At 36.4% G+C, this 21,805-nt stretch overlaps 1 protein-coding gene and 2 pseudogenes across 17 annotated transcripts in view; 2 read left to right on the forward strand and 1 right to left on the reverse strand.

Moving 5' to 3' along the window:
• The window catches only part of Hdac9 (histone deacetylase 9), a 915,786-nt gene that overhangs the window by 477,402 nt on the left and 416,579 nt on the right, over positions 1-21,805 (forward strand). The gene's annotated exons all lie outside the window — the stretch shown is intronic.
• LOC123455481 lies at positions 3,596-3,700 on the reverse strand (annotated as a pseudogene).
• On the forward strand, positions 20,090-20,466 carry LOC105943680 (annotated as a pseudogene).

Raw genomic sequence — 21,805 nt, forward strand, 5'->3', positions numbered from 1 at the left:
GTTAAGCATCATTAACCATCACTGATTAATATCATTTAAATATCAATGCATATCAATTAGGACAAAGTTTTATTTATTTATTTATGTGGTTTTTGAGATAGGGTCTCACTAGCCCAGGCTGACCTGGAATCCATTATGTAGTCTTAGGTTGGCCTTGAACTCACGGCAATCCTTCTACCTCAAATTCCCAAGTTCTGGGATTAAAGGCATGCGCCACCACATCTGGCCAAAAATTGAAATAATGATCATAATGATTTCTGGGAGAACCTGGATTACCTATACATTGTTGGTAGGAATATCATATGATATTAATATTCTGGAAATTTTTTACTGAGTCATAGAAAATATAAAATTATTTTTTGCACATGACCCAATAGTTGTACTTCTGGGAATTTATCCTACGGAAATTAAAACATATATATTAGGTATTACAAAAATATGCATATATGGTATCATTTTTATATATACTTATTAGGTACATGTGGTATTATTTTTCTAATGTCCCAAAACAATAAATGCCCATTGTTTTTCAGTAGAGAGGTTAAACAACCTTTGTTACATTGATACCATGGGATACTGCTTAAACAGTCACCAATCTACTAATAGAGGAAACAGTTTGGGTGAAACTCAAGAGCTTCATGAACCTTCACATAGGTTGTGAGACAATCAAATGAATAAAAGATGAGTAGCCCATGGCTTTTGGCCTGTGCAGTTAGAAGTACAGAATTTCCAACAATCAGTTTGGAGAATGTATAAGCACAATTCAAGTTTAGTTGGGAAAAGCAGGAGTTCCCCTTCAGCATGATCACTTTGCCGTTTGTCTCAGATCTATAAGCACACGTTGCTTGTAGGCCAGAGAGGATATGAGCTTCGGGTTCAGATAAGAGGTACATTTGGGAGTGGCCAACAGTAATGTTTAGTATAACACTTCAAGTATTCATCAAGAAAGTGGCTATAGATAGAGAAGAAGATGAAGGGCTAAATGCAGACAAACTTCAGAGCTAAGAGGTCTGGGAAGAGAGAAAGGACCAGCAAAGGACAGAGGAGGAGTGACTACTAAGGGAAGAAGCATCAAGCGTGTCCTGTATCTCAGGCCAAGTGAAGAGTAGTGTTTAAAGGATCTACTTACTAAAATACATCTCTTACCATCACTGAGCATGGGTGTGATGTGTGGCTCAGTATTTTTCTGTTCCCTTACTTTTATTCTCATTCTATTTTTAAACAGGCAAACAAGGTCATTTTATGTTGTTGTTCAGAATTTATCCTACTGAGAAAAAGCAATATTGTTTTTTGTTTTGCAGGTTCAGAAAATCATCTTGGCTTTAACTTGTGATAAGAACTGGGTTAATTATGTCCTCTTTGTCTGCTCTGTATTTTTTTACAGCAGAGGGCGGTTTGATGTGTTAATGAGATACTCCTTACCCTTATTGCAGGAGGCTAAGTTGTAAGGTCTCCACTGGCAATTATTTCAGGAAAAGTAAAACTTCTTGTCATGATTGCGATCATGTTGTTTCTTATCAGAATCTCTTACACATTATACCTTTCTGCCCTCATGTTCTTTTGTGCCTAAAAATTTGAATTATTATGATCCCTTGATCTGAAGTTATCAAATAATCCTTGTGATAACTGATTAAAATTATGCAGGAATTTAGTTCAGGTAGAGACTAATTTGAGCTCATATTTCCTTTGGAATGTTTTTATTAATTTAATTCAAAGATATCAAGCAGATGTTGTACTATAGATGAAAATATAAATTATTAGTAAAACACTTCTATGATCTTGGAAAAGGGAGTAGATTTTTAGATTTCATGTTTTTTTTTTAAATATAGAGATTTAGAATTTAATTTCATATGGTTTGTGCATAGTTGTATTATCTTTTTTAAAAAGGTTTATTTATTTATATTTATTTATTTATTAGAGACAGAATGAGGGAGAGAGAGTGAGAATGGGTTCACCAAGGCAGTTAGCCATTGCAAACGAACTACAGATGCATGTACCACCATGTGCATCTGGCTTACATGGGACCTGAAGAATCGAACCGGGGTCCTTTAGCCTTGCAGGCAAGCACATTAACCACTAAGCCATCTCTCCAGCCCCATTTTTTTTTTTTTTTTGAAGTAGGGTCTTGCTGTAGCCCAGGCTGACCTGGAATTCACTATGTAGCCTCAGGCTGGCCTCGAACTCATGACAGTTCTACCTCAGCCTCCTGAGTGCTAGGATTAAAGGTGTGCACTAACACATCTGTAACTTTTGAAGTGGACCTTTTGAAAGAGAATAGTTGTCATCAAAAAATCATGAGCAGAGCACTGAGTGTATGCTTTTGTGTTTGTGCATGGCATGTTAACCATTGTGTGTTTTGGCATGGCCCATGCCAGCAGTAAGGCTCCAGCGTTCAGGCTGCTTTCATCCTCTGTTACACTCACAACCTTCCTGTTTTACGACAATTCTGAAATCTAACGCTCCTGTTCCTTTTAACTCAGAACCGTGTTTATTTGCCTGTGGCTTGTTTTATTGTAAAATAAAAGTCTTTTAAAAAAATCCCAAGCTTGGGAGGGGTGCTCTTCTTCCTCAAGAACAGCATGATTGTCTTAAAGGCTAAACGACTGTGTTTTAATGATGTGTAAAAAATAAATCATGCCAATTTTGTTTTAAGAAGAAACTTTTAAAGGTAATGTATGCTATAGACTTCACAAAGTCAAGTCAAACAGTTAAGAGCCAACTTTTCTGTGAGAACTTACTTTCTTCTGCATTTTACATCTCTGGATATGTCTCAAGCTTCCAAAGGTGACTACTTCTGGGGGATTAGAACCACAGTTATTTACTTACAAATAAGATTTGCATAATTTGAATATCTCTAAGATAATATTTCCCCTGTGAGAAATGATGGAAGTTAAGCTAAGTAGCTTTTTCTGCCAATGAAATCAATTAGACAGGTGAGCACCGTTGATTTTCTCCCCTAGTTGAAAGCTGTGGCCTGACATTTGCTAGCAATGTTTCTCATGGTGATGTGTAACATGTATGGGAGCCAACAGCAAGAGAGCTGTTGAGGTGACTTGAGCATCATTCTTGCTTTTGAAATTATATCGTATTGCTGTATATTTATAATCTACCCAAGTATCTGTGTTCTAAATGAAATGAGAGTAGCAGATGTATAAAATGCTCTTTGTGTCCACAAGGAACTTCCAGTCTGGGTCTGTATTTCATAAGGACGGAGAGTGGGTATTGCTGCTGGCATGTTAGGTAGGACAATTCTTATGTGAGAATGTTTCTAACATTGCAGTAGATTGAGATTCCCTGGGCCCACCTCAGTGAAAGCAAGTAGTAATATATTATGACAACCAAAATATGTTCATATGTGTATCGAATCTCCCCTCCAAGAGATGCTGTTCTCCACACCTCTTTCTAGTATCAGAAGACTGCACTGAGTTGATTAAATGTAATAAAGTGCTGTGTTGTGGAAACCCAGTTCAAGTAATGATGTGAACCCTAAAAGGAGAGAGAATCCAGACAGGGAAAGCAGCTGGGCAGCTGCTTCTGCATCCACCACTCTGTATTCCTTATCTCTTGCAAACCTCATGCTCATCATTCTGCTGTGACCACTCCCCATTGTCTTTACCTTATTTTGTTTCCTGGATAACTGACTTCTTTTTAAGAGAAAAAAGAAAGGAACTATAGAAATGATCCCTGAAAGTATAGTCTTCTGACTTCTTTTTAATCATCAAGGGTAGCCATATTGTTTGAGCCTCTAAGAGTACTTCATGAATGTTCTTCTCAGATTGAATGCTCCCTAACTTTGCTCTTATAAATCCCTGGCTATATGTCATTGTGTTCTAGCAATTTTTTTTTTTTTAATCATCGTTTGTTAGGGAACATTCTAGATGCTCAGTAGATGTCTGGCTATCACAGGCAGGAGCAGGGTCATATGTCTTTCTAACTGCATTAGCTACGTTTCTCATCATTGTGACAAAGTGTCAGACAGAAGCTGTTTGTGGGTGGATGGACGTATTTTTGTTCACAGTTCTACAAGCTTAGCCCATTGTGGCCAGGACAGCATGTCAGGATGGCTCCATGGTAGTGAGAACGTTAGTGCAGCAGTTTCTAACGTCCTTGTCAGGAAGTGCAGAGCTCTGAGCCAGCCCCAACTCTCAAGGCCCACCCCCCAGTGACCTATGTCTGCTAACTAGACCGCAAGTCCCAAAGGTTCTACAACTTCCCAAATGTCACCAGCTGAGACAAAAAGGTTCCTACATGAGAGCCAGTGGGAATTACTTCACACTCATGTCATTTACCTAAATTCTGTGTGGATAGTATTTGCCCCCTTTGCCTGACCCGAACCTGACATGTAAATCGTCTCCATGATGTGTTGCATCGTTACTTCTTGACTTGCAATTAAAATTGTGCTCAAATATCTCTAATGTTTGAGTTTGCCTGCTCTCAGAACTTTCTCATGCTTTGCTGTTGGAAATGTAATTTAGTACAATGCTTTGGAAAAGTCATTTGGCTGTAGGTATCAAGAGATTTACAAGTTCATGGCATTTGATTCATTGAATCCATTTCTGGGAACTTCTCCTAAGGAAACAGTTCTAATTATAGCAAAAGGCTTATACACACATACAAAAAAATCTCCATTTTAGCATTGTTACTAACAGCCAAAGATTGGGAATTCTTCAACATGTCCGGGTACTAAAAATGAGGATGTCGCTAATTATTGACAAACCATTCTAATGGATAATTTGCTAGTAATTATGAGGAGTTGTGTGAGATTGTGGTGTTACTTTTAGATGAGGTGAAACTATTCTGCCACATGACAGCAGAGATTATTCACCCTAAAGAATAGCACAAAATGATTGGAGTGTATCAAATCATGCTAATGTTACTTCAAAACACCCACATACAAATGCATAAGTGCAGATGCATAGACAAAAGCTCCAATGGGATTTCTAAGTTTAAGTGATTATCCCAAAGTAATGGAAATTAATAATTATATTATTTAAGTTTATTTATATTTCCTAATTTACTACAAGTAACATTTCATAGGTACGATAAAAGGGATGTTTAAAAAAATAAGGAGCTTGGGCTGGAGAGATGGCTTAGCGGTTAAGCACTTGCCTGTGAAGCCTAAGGACCCCAGTTGGAGCCTTGTTTCCCCAGGACCCACATTAGCCAGATGCACAAGGGGGCGCACATGTCTGGAGTTTGTTTGCAGTGGCTGGACGCCCTGGCGCACCCATTCTCTCTACTTCTCTCTGTCTTTTTCTGTGTCTGTAGCTGTCAAATAAATAAATAAATAAGGAGCTGAAAAGAAGTTGAATATAGTCAAATATTATGAAATAAGTTACTTAGAATCTACATCCTACATAAATTCATTGTGTTTAAAGGCAGCATTCATGAGAAATTTTTGTAGTATGGAAAAATGTATTTATTATAATAGCAAATAGAACAAGATAAGAAAAGTTTACATTGTGGGAAGGGGTGGAGAGATGGCTCAATGGTTAAGATCCTGGTTCCATTCTCCATAACCCACATAAGGCCAGATATACAAAGTGGTACATGGGTCTGGAGTTCCTTTTGCTGTGGCTGGAGGCCCTAGCGTGTCCATTCTCTTTGTCTCCTCTCTAACTCTCTCTGCTTGCAAATAAATGAGTAAATACAGATATTTTTTTTAAAAGAAAATTTTACATGGGTAAAAGTCTTATTCTGCATACATTACAAAAGTAGATGTCACAGTAATTATTTCCAGGTGGTAAAATCCTGGAACTTTCATTGTCTTCTCTTATACATTTTTTTGTTTTTATAATGAAAGTAGAAAGAATGGAAGAAATATATATATATATGTATATATGTAATAAACATATAATAATGATGGAAGAAATATAAATCATCCAATATTCTACTAAGGTGGACTGGGGAGATGACTGTGTGGTTAAGAGCCTTTGATGTGCAAGTAGGAATGCCTGAGACCTCCTGAGTTTTATTCCTAGGACCCACATAAGCAGCTGGATATGGTTACACAAGTCTTGATGCCAGTTCTGGGGGATGGACCCAGAATTGGGAAAATCACTGGGACTCGCTGACCAAAAAAGTTAAAAAGTGACAAAACAGTAGTCTGTGGTATAACGAGAGACTCTAGCTGGATGAGAGAAAAGTGAGCGCCCGACATCCACCTCCGGCCTCTGCACGTGTGTTCTTTCACACACATGAGCATGTATGCATTACATCACACTACATATACTTTCTTTACACATACAAACACAAATACTCAATAAAAATAATTGTATTGGGGGAGTTTCTCCCATATATTTAAAACTTTTAGGTTATTATTTCCCGACATTCAAAAAACTTACCATAGCTGCCTTTAAATTAAAGTAGTGCTTTGGGTGGGAAGCTTAGGCTGGGAGCGTGCTGTGTCCTCTGTAATGATAATGAGAACATGGACATAGTTAGAAGGGTTTGTGGAACTTCAGCACAAAGGTGATACTGCCATGATTTGTATGTAGTTGTTTTGTTTTTCCTCAGAGGTCCACAAGGAATCATAATATTATTGGTTGCCAATATTATATCATAGGTTCTGTAAGAATTATGGCCTAGTGGAAGGTCAAGAAGGCAGGACATTTAGAATGGATTAATGCTACTCTTACCAGGCTGGATTATTTGCCAAGAGCACAAGTTGTTACAAGGTGAGGACATCGCATATAAACATCCTTTTCCAGTATTGGTTGTTCCATCTGCTAGGTTGTGCTACAGCGTAAGGCTCTTACCAGTCTTACCACAAGACTCTTATGGCTGTGGACATTTTGTTACAGCAACACAAAACATACTAAAACAGGCAGTTCCTTAATATACCTTTTAAATAAATTGCCCATTTGCTCTTTTATTCAGCATTTATGCATTGAGATAAACTTGAGAGCTAGGGACTGAGAAACTGACCCCTCTCTTAATGATTTGAATAAAAATGCTAAGGACATTGGACTCTCTAATGACTGCAGTATCTTCTGTGATTAAAGCATACAAAACATTTTCCTATCTTTCTAATGTTGACTGTGTTTCCAGATGTTCTCTCAGATCCTGACTTAGGATTCCTGATTTCTGCCTTATTCTAGTGTGGAAGTCAGCAGCCAATTACCACATATGGAAAAATGTTCCCCTGGAAGTCAATGGAATAATTTTAAAATTTACTGTCACTTATCTTAATATTTAACTCAATAAAACTTCTGTTTCTCACTGTTTCCCCACACATTTTCATGTGTCTGCTAAACTTTTGGAAATACTAAATATTTCCACAGAAAACTAAACAGATTTTTCACCATTTAGAATGGACTTAAGGGAATGGTGAGAAATCATACTTTAAAGGCTTATTTATTGACAATTTAATAAGTGTAAATAATGTATTTTGATCACATTTGCTCCCTTGAACTTTCTTATCTTCCTTCTATTCCTATTGAACTCTTCTTTGTAACTAATTTCCCTCCCACTTATAGGTCACCTTTTTGAAATCCACTAAGTTTAGTTAAGGCTGCTTTCATAAACGTGTGCGGAATGATTGGCTGGATGGGGCGCAGGCAACATACCAATGGCTACACTACAAAAGCAAATGGCTTCCCCCTCTTGATCAACCACTAACTGCTAAGAGCTCCACGTGGAGCACGGTGTCAAGTGCTCCTCTCCCGTCCATGAGAGAATGTTCACGGGCTAATCTTGCCCACATCGTGTGCAGGTAGTCACAGCTGTTTTGACTTCCTGAGTGCAAAAGCCATGCTCTATGAAGAAGGCAGCATTCAATAGCACTCTTCCCCTTAATCAAGTACGTTTTATTTTTAGAAGTAAATAAATAAATGCAATAAGTTCTGCTTGGTTTCTCATAGGCTTAAACAGCTCTTTAATTTGCTTTTCACACAGTAAGTTCAGAGACCTATCAATATTAATGTTTATTTAGAGGGTTCTGAATAAGATTTCATGAGAAAACCTACCTGCTGAGAGTTTATTAAGAAAACCACTAGTTGTAAGGATTTTTAAGAAATCTCCTTAGCTTTTTGGTTTAAGTTAAGAGGAGGTTCTGTGGTCAAATTCTCAGCTACTTCAGAGACAATATGATTATGGTATTTTTGAAATTAGAAGAAGCTTTTTTTAGATTCCTGATAGTTCAACATTCAAGGACTATTCACCATATGATATTTATTTAAAATTTACAAAGCAGATGTAGGTCAAAGGGGATCCTGCAAAAAATAAATAAATAAATAAATAAAAATCAACATTGTATTCTAGGGGTTTGAAAACTTTTAAAGCAATGATGAGATTTTCTTATATCTAACCTAAATATTCTGAGTATATTTTAGAATCATCTCCTTACAGATTATATTACAAATAAAAATGCAACCCATAGGCTTCTTCTGTATTTTATTGATGCTATTTATTTTGTGTACATAGACATAGAAACATAGGTCAAAATATGATAGGAAGCATGAAGAAGGCAAAGACACTCCAAATAGAGATTAATTCTTGGATCAGTGGATAAGCTTTTTATTTTCACATTTTCTTTTGCTTTAAAGTGTTTTGCAGTGAACATATTTGTACTCATATGGTTTAAAACAAAAAGACAAAAATACTCATTTACATACTGATTATACATCTACATTGGGTGCTTTGTGTTTTAGGGGCTTAATAAATATTAATTGAATTTCATCATTTAGTTACAATTATTGTTTTTCTTTTTATAAGTGAATGCACCAGCTGCTTAACTTGAAAGAATCTAGCATTTATAACTTTTTAAAAATATATGAGATGGAGAATAAATAAGCACAAGCACTTTAAAAGTTTTAAAAAGCTTTTCAAAGAATGTTTTTATATTTGGTAGACTCTGGTCTCCATATATAGAAAGCATTTCTTTTCATTGAAAAAGGGGCCCCAAGAGAACTTTATTTAATAAGTCATATTTTGGACCAATTATTATTAATAGTTACTCCTTTCATGTTTTATGCATTTCATTTTAAGAATCCTCAGAATATACATTTTTTTTCTAGGACTGAAAATAAATAAACATAGCAATGTATTTCTATAGTCTATTTCCAGTTATTCACATTGCTCTCACAAGCTATGATATGTGAAGGAACTACAGATGAATGAGGCAAAAGGTATGGCAAGAATGATAGTCCAAGGCTTTTATTCTGCATTGGTCATCTCAAAGTCAGGGTCATTTCAAGACTGCATTTCAAGACCAACCCATTAAATATACACACCATACTCTGTAGACATTAAAGATGAGGTGGAACGTGCTCTCTATGCTACAGTTTTGTTCGCCTATGTCAAGATGGTACGTAGATTTAATCCCCTCTGGATTAAATTGTTTCTCATATCTATTGCAATTTTTTTATTAAGTATGTGAGTGTTGTAGTGTATTGAGGGAAATCAACCCTAATTTTTGTCCTCTGCTTGGTCACAGTAGTAGTACAGGAGAAGTCAGATTCACCCTTGGGGATGAACTGCAGGCTCTCTGTCTTCTCTGGTCACATTCTGATAATAGTTTTTAAGCCACACTAGCCTGAGTTAGTTTCATATAAGTAATTATGAATATAATGAATACACATCCCTCAAAACTCAGCATTGCTGCATTTCCGGACTCTATCCTCTGTGTGCATCACCTTTGGACAAACTAGTTGTTTTTCCCACTTTTTCTTTGCTGTCTTCTCCCCAGCTGGATAAAGTTGTGGAAACGGTAAGTCTGGGAGAGCAAAGAAGGAGGTGACAAAAGCACTAGTTGTTGGAAAGCTGACAGCTCTGTGTTGGGCCAGTGATTAGATAACCCTTTCTCTGGCCTGCCCTTTTCAGGATTCATTCACCTACCATTCCCTAAACCAGGAGAAGCATTCCTCACTGACCAAGTATCTATTCCTTTTGCCTTCAGGCTTCCAAACTATTCCTGCAGAATTCTCCTCACTTACTTATATCACTCACATGTGCAGATTCTCAGTATCTTTAGGGGACAAACCAGATCTGGCCCGATGACACTCTCATAGGTTACTTATGTTCTTAGGTGGCCCCTAGAACCCAGCTTTAAGCCTTGTCCTTAGTGGGCTTTTCCTTATCCTTGACGTTAATCCTTAGGGTTTTTCAGGCTTGAGCCCAAACCCTCAAGAATTTCAGTGACATATCCATCTCTTTGGTTCTTACTCTAAAGTCCTTCTCACTACAGGGAGGATAAGAGACAAACAGGGGAGGGAGCGAGGGGACAGGGAATACAGTGAGTACTCTATCTCAAGAATTTTCTAGCTCATCCCGCCAAGTCCCTGGCTATTTTTGCCAAGCATTGAGGAGCCCGGGGACCCCACACTGCTCACGATATTCCTTTTGTATCCTGCATAGGTGATCTTGGATGTGGACGTAGTTAACACTCATCTCTCTGGAGCTGAGGACAAAATGGAAATAACTACTTAGCATTAGCTTTATAAATATAACTTTTCCACTTAAAAATCTCAGTCTTGGGTCATCCATTATTTTATATTTGTGTGTTAGAATCAGCAATACTGGCTGCATTTCATAAATATAAGTTCAGATTCTAAAGATGTGCTAAGCTGACCTAAATCTTAAACTTTCTATATTTGTTTAAATTGATTATTCATTTGCTTGAATAGATAACATAGAATGGTATATGAAGTGTAAAATGTGCAAAAGAATGTGTAATGACAAGTACATCTTCCTTCTGCTCTAGTAACTTAGTCACTGTTCCCTTTTCCAAGAGGCAAATATTTTATTATCTATTTTTTAAAAATTTTATTTTTATTTATTTATTTGAGAGAGAGGGAGAAATAGGCAGAGAGAGAGAATGGACATGCCAGTGCCTCCAGCTTCTGTAAACAAGCTCCAGATGCATGTACCTCCTTGTTCATCTTTCTTACATGTATCCTGGGGAACTGAACCTGGGTCCTTTGGCTTTGCAGACAAGTGCCTTTACTGCAATCCATCTTTCCAGCCCTTACTATCTAGTTTTAAGGATTTTAAAAATATTTTCATGAATTTTAATGTTCATATGATAAAAATCAATAACTGATAAAAATAATTTTCTAATTGAGCTCATACTGACCCGACTTTACTTGTCTATGTGTCCATTGAAGATACGAAGCATGGAACTTTGTAGCAAAGCCTTTCTAAAAGTGGAAATGAGAAAAGTAGTTTTCAAGAGACCAGTGCAGTTTCTCTTTCATAACAATTACTCGATTTCATTTGCTCCTCAACACCCCATTCCATGCTTCCTTGTTTCATTAGCCTCTGCTAACACTAACCACTAGCCATCCCACCCTCAGCTCCCACTGTTTGCCTCAGAAAAGCAAATTACTGTTTTGAATGTAGCTAACTCTAAAAACCTTGCTGTGCAAAGGGAGCCCTCAGTTCACTTTACATTTCTCTGACCTAGCACTTCGTGGTTATGAAATAGTCGAATATTTATGCTCAGTGTTTTGCCACTCAATACAATACAATGATTGCCACTTAGTAAACTGGTTGTCCTTGTTGAGTGGGTGAATTCACCTGTTAAGACATCTGAGGGCCTATTGTGTAAACTATTTCAGTATCCTGGGAAATGTGAGGCTCTTAAGCACAGCTAAACCAGAGACCATTGGCTGGTAGAAATGAGGTTGTTAACAATGGGCAGGAGGTGACTGCAGTGGGTGATGGATGTCACATTCCATATTTAGAAGTTTTGTTTATGTCACACTTTGTCCTCTTCTCTGCTCCAGGGGTTAGAAGGTGGCAACTTGGCAAAAACCCTAGAGCACTTGAAGGAAACCAGCGCTGATCACATCAGTAAGCTCTAGGAAGACTACCATATTGGGGGCATAAAACATGTAAAAGTAAAATGACTCATCTTCAGCTCTCTCTGCTTTAGTTAACAGGGTGGGGCCATTTTTTTTGGTAACATTTCTTTATGCCATTTCATAGACCCATAACATATTTCTTCTAGGCACTGATAACTTTCACCAGCATACTTTAACATTTCTAAATGAAATGTCATATAACAATTCTCAAGGGATTTTTTAAAAATGGAAAATATTTTGTCTAATCTATCAATCTTTTGTTATTCCTAGATGTCATTATATTTGAACAGTCTAACCAAAATGACTTAATTGTTTTGTTAATAAAAAATGAAGCTCCATAATTTGATGTTTTTGAGCATTTTTGCACAACTGTCCAGCTCTTACCACACTTTGATGTTTGAATATTATTTTCTTCCCTTAAAGAAAGATCATCCCCATAGAAATAAATTCTCATTTTCCTTTTCTTCCTTCCATTTACCAGCTATGAAGTTACTAGTCTACCTTTTTGTTGTGGAAGCTTGTTTGTCATACTTTTGGGGCTGTTTTGTAGTTTAGTTGTATGTACTGATGATTAAAAAGCTTCAGAAGATTTCTAAATATGTTATCATAGTGTTTTATATGGCTAAGAAAATTTGTCATTTATGTACTCTAATTTTGCCCACAGAAGGTCTTGTTTTTTTGGTTTTCTTCCTTTTATTTTATTTTTTTAAGTTAATTTTCCATTCTTCTTCACATTCAGTCTATTTTGAAGGGCTAGCTGTATAGTGATTATTTTGTTGTTATTATTTTAACTTATTTCATTTGTTTTTATACTACATTTTCTAGTATCTTCCACTCAGAAGCCTTTCTTTTAATTCCAATAGGCTAGATTATATTTTCCATATATTTCTGTGATTTAATCTTATACTTAAGACATCACTTAGGATCCTTGAGGAAACCTCCAAATGGGACTTCAATCTCCATCTTCACCTATCTTCCCAAGTTTGATGTGGCCTTAGTCATTTTTTGTGTCACTTACAAATATCCTCTCTGCCTTCCTCTTACTTTGATTGTAAGCTTAATGTCTGTTATCCTCACCTTTGCATTCTCAGGACCTGTTTCTTAGAACCAAGAAAAAAGCTAAATTGCATGGTACAATTGAAAAACATAAGGTTCATAGTAAAATATAATCAAGGTTGATAATAGTGTAATTTGTGTATCAATAAGGTAATCTGAATCTTATTTCTTCTTTAAAAGCACAATAAATACATAATGTGAAACAAAAAAAATCCATGAGTATAAATTAACATGTCCTGATTTATATATATAGAATTGTGGATATAACTTGAATAAACTTGGTGAGAGTTCATGGATAAATGAGTAATTGCAATCTATTCAAGGTGTAGCAGTCTTACATGTGACTTACCTATTCCTATTAACAAATTTCCAAAAATTCTGATTATTTAATAAAGAAAATTGTGCTTTGATTTAGTTTAGAGCTTAGTTCCATGTGTTCAACTTCTTACTGAAGATAAACTGGATAAGTAAAAGTAAGTATCATGACTCTAATATATTAAAACAGACCTGGACTGGAGAAATGGATCAATGGCTAAGCCACTTGCCTGCAAAGTCTAACAACCTGGTTTTGATTCTCCAGTATCTACATAAAGCCAGATGTACAAAGTGGTACATGCATATCTGGAGTTCATTTGCAGCAGTCAGAGACCCTGGTGTGCCAGTTCTCTCTCTCGCTCTCTCTTTGCAAATGAATAATAAAATAAATTAACAGACTGAATGTAAATTTAAAAAAATAAATCTTGTATTCTAAAATAATGACTCTATGCATTACAATAGTTTTTAATTAGTGTATGTCCCATACTTATGATGGCAATTGGTTATTTGTTCTTATTTCTTTTGACTTAGATATTAGATTTACACTACTATTTTATAATGGAATTTACTACAATGGTGCCAGAGTACTCACAGTTTTAATTTTGTACTTCATTTATGTAACATGAGCAAGTGCCTTTCCATCGGACATTATTTTCAATTCATCTTTGGATTTCTATTTTTCTTTTTCTTTTACTTTCTCATATCATCTTAACCTATAAGTACATAAAACATTGACTATAAAGATTTTGTCTGCATTTATTTTCCATTTCAAATGCCCAACCTAGCATTGAAAATATATTTTCAAAGTATCCTGTTGTTTGTTTATTATATAATTTAATGTTGAGAAATCTAAATATTTTCCAAAGGGAGAATTTCTGAGAATAGATGTTTTTTTTTTTCCCTTAGCATCTTAATATCCAAACTGGGCTGCTTACAAGATGACTTAATCAGCAGCATATCAGAGACAGCGTGCTGTGCTTACCATTGTTAGTTGGGCCAGCATATGTCCAAAACAGTTGGAATGAGAAAAACAGCATTGATTTGCAGCCAAATCAGATGGGGAGGGAGATATTCTCTCACGTTTGAATCAGACTGAATACTTTAGACAGTGAAGGGTACTTCTGTAGAGGAAAGGAAGAAGCAGAGCAGGGTGGGGGATCATTTCAGCTACAGAAGAAGAAAAAAACAGGCACATTTTGAATCATCTAAGTGCACTGTATTGAGAAAAGCACATTGCTGATGTTACTTTATCCAAATAAGACTGAATGAGACTTACTTATTTAAATATGACTTTGACTGTATTAGACATTTTATGTTAACCCAAAATGGGGATTCTTGGATACTTGTAGTATTGATATTTGTTTTTAGTTTTACCCTTGAAGCTTTGGTTGGTTTTATTTCTAATTCCTAGCATTTTTCTTTTTCTTCATTAAATAATAGTGATCATATTTCATGGGATTAGAGTATTTTGGACTTTTCTCAAACCATGTCCTGTATTTTATAAGACAATGTTTTAAGTGAGGACAGTGCTTTTTCTTGTTTTCATAAGTAACCAAATACAAAAAGTAGGTGAGTCAGTACATTGCACCCTCTGAGCATCAAATCTTGTAAAATCTTATGTTTTCATTGCAGTAGAGAATGAAAAATTGTATTTGTTTTTTTTGGTGTGTTTATAATGGAAAATTTGCAGAGAAGCTTCCTAATAGTGCAATAAAGAAATAAAACAGTTTTGACTCAGGGCAAACCTGCACTAGGATATTTTTCAGCTATATAGAACATGTCCTCAAGGGATTCTGACTTGATTTTCTATAATTTCTTTCTTTATTTTTTTTGTTCATTTATTTATTAGAGGCAGAGACAGAGAGAGAGAATGAGGGAGAGAACGGCCACACTAGGGCCTCCAACCACTGCAGACGGACTCCAAATGCATGCACCACCATGTGCATGTGGCTTACGTGGGACCTGGAGAATCAAACCTAGGTCCTTATATTTTGCAGGCAAATGCCTTAACTGCTAAGCCGTCTCTGCAGTCCCTCTCTGTCATTTCTTATTTGGGGGATCCTTTCCCCCTTCCTCCTAGGTCTCCTTCAGTCATCCCCTCAGATCAGAAAGTGGTCCCCTGGTGATTACACAAAGAAGAAACTGGAGGGCAACAATGACCATGTGTCCTGCAATATAATTTCTGAAAGACCATCAGAAATTGAATATGCACTCAGGAGGCAGAGAGAGGAGGATTGTCTTGAGTTCAAGGCCATCCTGAGACTCCATAGTGAATTTCAGGTCAGCCTGGACTACAGTGAGACCCTACCTCAAAAAGCAAAACAAAACCAAAAGAGTTGAAGCAGTTAACATACATTGTGTATATTTTAGCTGGGGAGGAAGTAGCCTTGGTGCTAGAGATCCCTGCCAATCATTACTTCAGTTGCATCATTTTATTTGCTTTAAACACAAGGAATCCAAGACCCATAGAAGTGGATAATCCAAGTCAGGCGTGTGGACTCAGTGTTCTTTGTGTTGTTCTCTGCCCCTATACACTGGAAAGATATTGAGAACTAACAATCCATGAAGGGAATTGATTGGCAAGACAGTGAGCATTAGCCAGCAATTGAAAGCAGGTTATCAGAGAGGACACTTGATGAGTTCTTCAGAGAATTAAGTAAGAAAAAGCCTGAGTTTTAGCCATGATGCTTCTCACAAGTTTGGAGAGAAGAAACCATCTCCAGCCCAGCATTCAGGTTAGAAGGTGGGCTTGTAAGTTAGAACTGATGGTGAGCAGAAATTTATGAGATGCTGGGATCAACCCTTCCTGAGGGCCTCTGGGCTTCCTGTCAGATGACTTGTGTCAGGGCCTCTTCCTCTGGGCTGAAGACTGTGCATCTTCAAAGAAGGTGAGATTCTCATTTATGCAAATAGACACGTGCTCTGTCAGCGCCCATTCCTAAACATGCCCAGAAATTTCTGAACCTTCACTATGACTTTGTGACTATATATTCTGCAGTGCAATGTGCTAATTTTACCTTATAGGGAAAAAACCCAACTGGACAACTGGACTAATATAGACATAACATTTATAACGTGTGTGTGTAGCCTTGCTTACAATGGCAGTGAGGGTCGGTTTGCAGGTAGCTCCTTACTAAACTTGAGAAATAGAGGAAGTTATATCTCCATACTTCTCCTCTCTGCTCCACATGGTTAAGAAACCCGAATAATTCTTACAAAAGACATTGCTTATGGGATAGAAAATGATTGAATCATTTTTCCTTGTTTTAACTGTGACAATACTTTAAACGAATTTCAAAAATCTACAAATTCTAAACATAAAGCAATTTTTTTTTCTTTAAAGCTTGAATATAAAATTGTCCTTACCAAATGAGTGTTGAAGCAGCTGAATGTTCTACTAGGTTTATCTAAATTAGATGTTGAATTCTGTGGAAAACAGGGAGAAGACTTTGGAGGCAGAATGGTTTTTCTAAGCTTATTTTAGCAATGTATTTTCCATGAATTTGGGTTATATTAATTTAATATTGTGTTAATATCTGAAAGAACATTTGGTGAACTATTTTTCCTTGGTTTTTTTTCCTTACACTTTCTTAATTACCAGGCCTATTTTGTTTGAGGGAACAGATTTCTTCAGTGGCTTGGCAACAGATCTACCACTAGGATATAATAGCCAACCTTGTAGCATTATTAACTGGAGCTTTGAGGTACAAAGGTGGTTTTCTTAAAACCTCAAGGTTTAAAAATCCTTAGTATAAACAAAACCAAGCTCTATATTATTAACAAAAATTTAAATGTCAAGTATATGCAATATATTTTAATTTCCCTATATTCCTTTTTGAGAAATCAGTATCAATAAGATGTATTGGCATTTTAGTCTGTGTGTGTGTGTGTGTGTGTGTGTGTGTATTATGGGTGTTACATATGTATTTGTAAACTTTGGAATTTATAGCAACTATAAAGCTATTTTTTAATTACATGTCTTCTGTTGTGTCAAAAGCAAATCCTAATTTAATAAGTATTTGTTCTAAGATTTCCCAAAATATATCATCCTTACCTAACAGAAAATAACGACATACGGTAGAAAATCCATCTGAATTACTTTGTATGAAGTAATACAAAGTACCTTCCATTCAAACCATTCTAGAGTAATATTTACTACATTTCAAAAATAGTCAAGATAGAAAAGTAGCACTTAAAAGCTAATGTAGTTTAAGTGATATTGACAAAGTTACTCTCCTTGTCTATGCTCATTGTTCTCTTCGAAAATGTATATAATAAGATTCCAAAATTTGGTAAGAAAATCCATGTAAGATACCAATAGCCAGCACCTAGCATATATGCCTCATTTCAAAATGTTCCAGTTCTTTTTATATTTTGCTTATCTAGTGACCAGGTTGTTAAGAAAAATAAGTAGTGAAGCCTACTTGTAATTGACTGGAAATACTTAGACTTTTGCATGGCACTGTCTTTGGCTGCATATTGCTTCCTAATTATGTACTTTTTAGATGGATAGAAACAATAATAATTTTAATTTTTCTTTTGTTTATTTTTATTTATTTATTTGAGAGGAACAGACAGAGAAAGAGGCAGAGAGAGAGAGAGAGAGAGAGAGAGAGAGAGAGGGAGAGAATGGGCGTGCCAGGTCCTCCAGCCATTGCAAACGAGCTCCAGACGCAATTGCCCCTGTGCATCTGGCTTACGTGGGTCCTGGGGAATTGAGCCTCGAACCAGGGTACTTAGGCTTCACAGGCAAGCTCTTAACCGCTAAGCCATCTCTCCAGACCAATTTTAAATTTTCTGCACAGAGATAACATGAAATGTGAAAGTATAGAGAACTTTTACTGCGTGAGAATAAAAACTGTCCGTAGACTCCCCACTAGTGTCAGGGTCAGAGAGGTTTGGGTGCTGGGACAGCTGATATTTCCTTATTCACTTGAGTCTGTGTAGACTATACTGGCTCTAACTCTTAGCTCTCACTCGGAGGTGTAAAGGCAGCTATAGATAGATGAATGAGAGTAGCTGTGTTCCAATAAAACTTTATTTCAATACATTATAATATGAATATTCTATAATTTTCATAGAACACGAAATAGTTTCTTTTTCTCTTTGGGTGTGTATATGTGTAAGGGTGTATGTTTCATAGCACGTGTGTGGAACTACTAAGTCCTCTCTTTCCATCTTCTATAAGACAGGGTTTCTCTTGGAGTTTTGGCTATAGGGAAACCGACGTTAGCTGGTCCTGAGCTTGGGAATCTTCTTGGCTCTGCCCCCAAATGCTGAGGGTATATTGAAAATAAAGATACATACATTGCTTCATGTTGGTCTTTATGTGGGGGCTGGGGATTAACCTTGGTTGGACAGGCTTGAGGGGCCAGCACATTTAAGTGAAGGGACATCTCCTCAGCCCTCTTTTTGTGTAAAAAGAAATAATTTTATTTCAATCCTTTAAAAATGTAAAACTCATTCTTATGGATGCAGCCTATAAAAAGCAGCAGACAACTGGGTGTCTTGTATGCAATAGTTTGGTAATCTCTACTCTAGAGTTCCACTTCATGTCAGCACTTTCTGAAATTTCATGCACTTTTATAGGTCCTTCAGATTGCTGAATGACCATTTAGAGGCTCTGTTTGAGATCTGCAGATGTACTCTATAGTGTTTATAGTTGTCTCAATACAGACGAGTTCTATAATGAGATTCTATGAGCTCTACCAGAAATATATGTTTCAATGGTAGTCTAATTAAAGAGAAGTCACAAGAAATATTAGTGCATTATATATATATGACAAATATATATATGATAGCTTTATTTTCCTTTTTAAGGTAGATCCTTCTGTTTATCTATTGAGTTATGATTTCATGGCCAGTAATTCTCTTCTAGTGAACAAAGAATTCCAATCTAAAAAAGTGTTACAATAAGAAAATAATTTACCACAACAAACCTTCCTGTCAGTCTTTTCACACAATGTCAAAACACAGATGCGTTTTACTTTTTGTTACTACTTTCTTCAATTAAGAATAAAATAACAAAAAAGTGAGTAATTCACAGAAACATCATTAACTTTGTTTACAATTAATTATGATTTCATATTTCTACCTCTGAAATATTCCAATGGGATTTAATTAAGCATGAAAGATGACTTTGCTCTTAAGCTGATTCAACTATGAGCCAGGAGAGAAAGATGATGTTGAATCTAAGGGGAAGTGGTTGAGAAGCAACCAAATTTTATACAGTGAAAAGAAAAGATGAAATCCTAAATTTGGAATTCTTTTTTTTAAGTTTTTTGTTTTTATTTTTATTTATTTATTTGAGAGTGACAGAGAGACAGAGAGAGAGAGAGAGAGAGAGGGGGGGGGGCAGGGCCTCCAGCCACTATAAACAATCTTCAGGTGCGTGCACCCCCTTGTGCATCTGGCTAATGTGGGTCTTGGGGAATTGAGCCTTGGACCAGGGTCCTTAGGCTTCACAGGCAAGCGTTTAACCACTAAGCCATCTCTCCAGCCCTGGAATTTTTGGTACAGAATCTTTTCTTTAAAAGAGCATTAAGGGATGGAGAGATGGTTTAGCAGTTAAGGCTCTTGCCTGCAAAGAACTTGAATACCTAGGTTTGATGTCCCAGCATCCCAGTTAGCCAGATGCACAAGATGGCACATGTGTTTGGAATTTATTTGCAGTGGTTAGAGGCCTATGCATGCCCATTCTCTATCTAATCTATCTATCTATCTATCTATCTATCTATCTATCTATCTATCTATCTATCTATCTATCTATCTGACTATCTATCCCTCTTTATTGTGCAAATAAATACATAAAATAAAATATTAAAAAGAGCATTAAAATACACATATTAATAATTATGGCTTCCACCTTACTGAAGAGCAAATTGCTGCCGCCAGCCCAGGACTCAGCTAGGAAAATGGGCAGATGTTTATTGGATCATCTTGGTGGTAATGGTCTGTTTTCTTATGCAAATTGTAATACAACTCTGACCACACTTTCAGAATTTCTGTCCATGTGGTTCACAGGTTATACAGGCAAAGCATTTCTTTTAAACCAGGTAGTGAGGTTGTAGCCCAGTGAGATTCAAGATCAGGTCATGCTCACTGGCTGCCAAGTAGTTTAGGATGTGAGCTGGAAAAAGTTGCAGTAGCAAATTGGTATGGATCTGTGTTTGCCCCTGGAGACAGACAATGATATGAGGAAGGAGACGAGATACTGGAACATGCTGTACTTCCAGAGAAATGCTTTAAGGAACATGTATCATACCATGAAGGAGAAAAAGAGAAAAATTAGTCTTTTCCATGGTCTCCTTCACTGAAAACAAAAAGCTACTTATACATGTCAACTTAACATTGGACTTGAATTCCTAAACTGCATGGAGAACAAGAGGTGGTAAGATTCTAAAATGGAAACTTGACTTTCTTTTTTTTTTTTCTTTTTAAATTTTGTGTTTTCTACCCAACAGTAGTTCGTAGAGAGAATATGCAGATGCCATTAGTTCTTCTCCTATTTTTACACATCGAAGCAGACATACCTGTCTGAAGCTACATGGTGAGGAGGAAAATGGGGCTATTAGAGCAAAAAGTCATGTTTTATGTAAATTTTGAGTGGAAGTATGTTAAAGGCATGGTTTAAAATCTTATGTGGTGTCATCTTTAACCTTTTGATTAGAAAAAAAAGCAACTTGTTTTGCTTAATTTGCTAGCTTCAGAGAAGCAATATGAGTCAATGCCCAGTGATCAGGGCTCAGAGTTAGCACGGCTTGTCTGCCCACTGTGTTTTGTGCCTTATGGAGCCCCATGTAGAATGGTGCGCTTTCTTTCTTGTCAGTCTTGATCCATTCCCAGTTACTTGTCTTGATCCATTCCCAGTTACTTGTCAGCACATACCTGGTGTTGATTAGAAATATTGTGTAATGGGCAGAACTGCCTGGCTGTCTTTTTAACCTAGCTGAAACATAATAAAATCAGTGAAGCTATGGCTGAGGAGAGGAGCTATGTTAAGCTTGCTCACCTGAAAATATACAAATGTGTCAAAATATTCAAAAATATGTTTAAGCACACACCTCTTTATGAAATGTTTTGTCACTTACAGGTAAATGCTTTTCTTTACCTCTAAAAATAAAAACAAGTGAAGTTCTAACAAAAAAAAATCCTTTCCCATGTATATCTTACCTTAAAGAGTATAATTAAAATTGAAGGTTTATTTTATAGAACTGCTGAGGAATCAGAGAAAGCTCATTAAAATCCTAGACTCTGGTACTGATTGGTATATGTTTAGTTTCTGTTTGACTGTGGGACCTGTGATTTCGGCCACATTATTTTTTATGTGGCTGGCATTTTCATTATTTGTATGTGAGCTTCACAGTCATGTCTACTGGATAGGATATCCCTTGAAAATATCATATTATTTTTAAAAATCACTCATTTCGTAAGGCATTCAGAGCATGGAAGCCATAATTAAAATAATAAAAACAACTCTCCAGCCAACATTATGCTAATGATTTTTGTCCTTGTTCTAGTTTGGAAAAACAGATTTGGAATCAGCCTAGGTAAGTTACATTTCAGTAGAATTATCAAGTCGTGAAAATGTTTTAAAACTCATACATTCAGTTCCTGACAAGGACAGTGGA

Source organism: Jaculus jaculus, chromosome 16 (genome assembly GCF_020740685.1).
Source record: "Jaculus jaculus isolate mJacJac1 chromosome 16, mJacJac1.mat.Y.cur, whole genome shotgun sequence".
In the NCBI taxonomy this organism is placed as follows: domain Eukaryota; kingdom Metazoa; phylum Chordata; class Mammalia; order Rodentia; family Dipodidae; genus Jaculus; species Jaculus jaculus.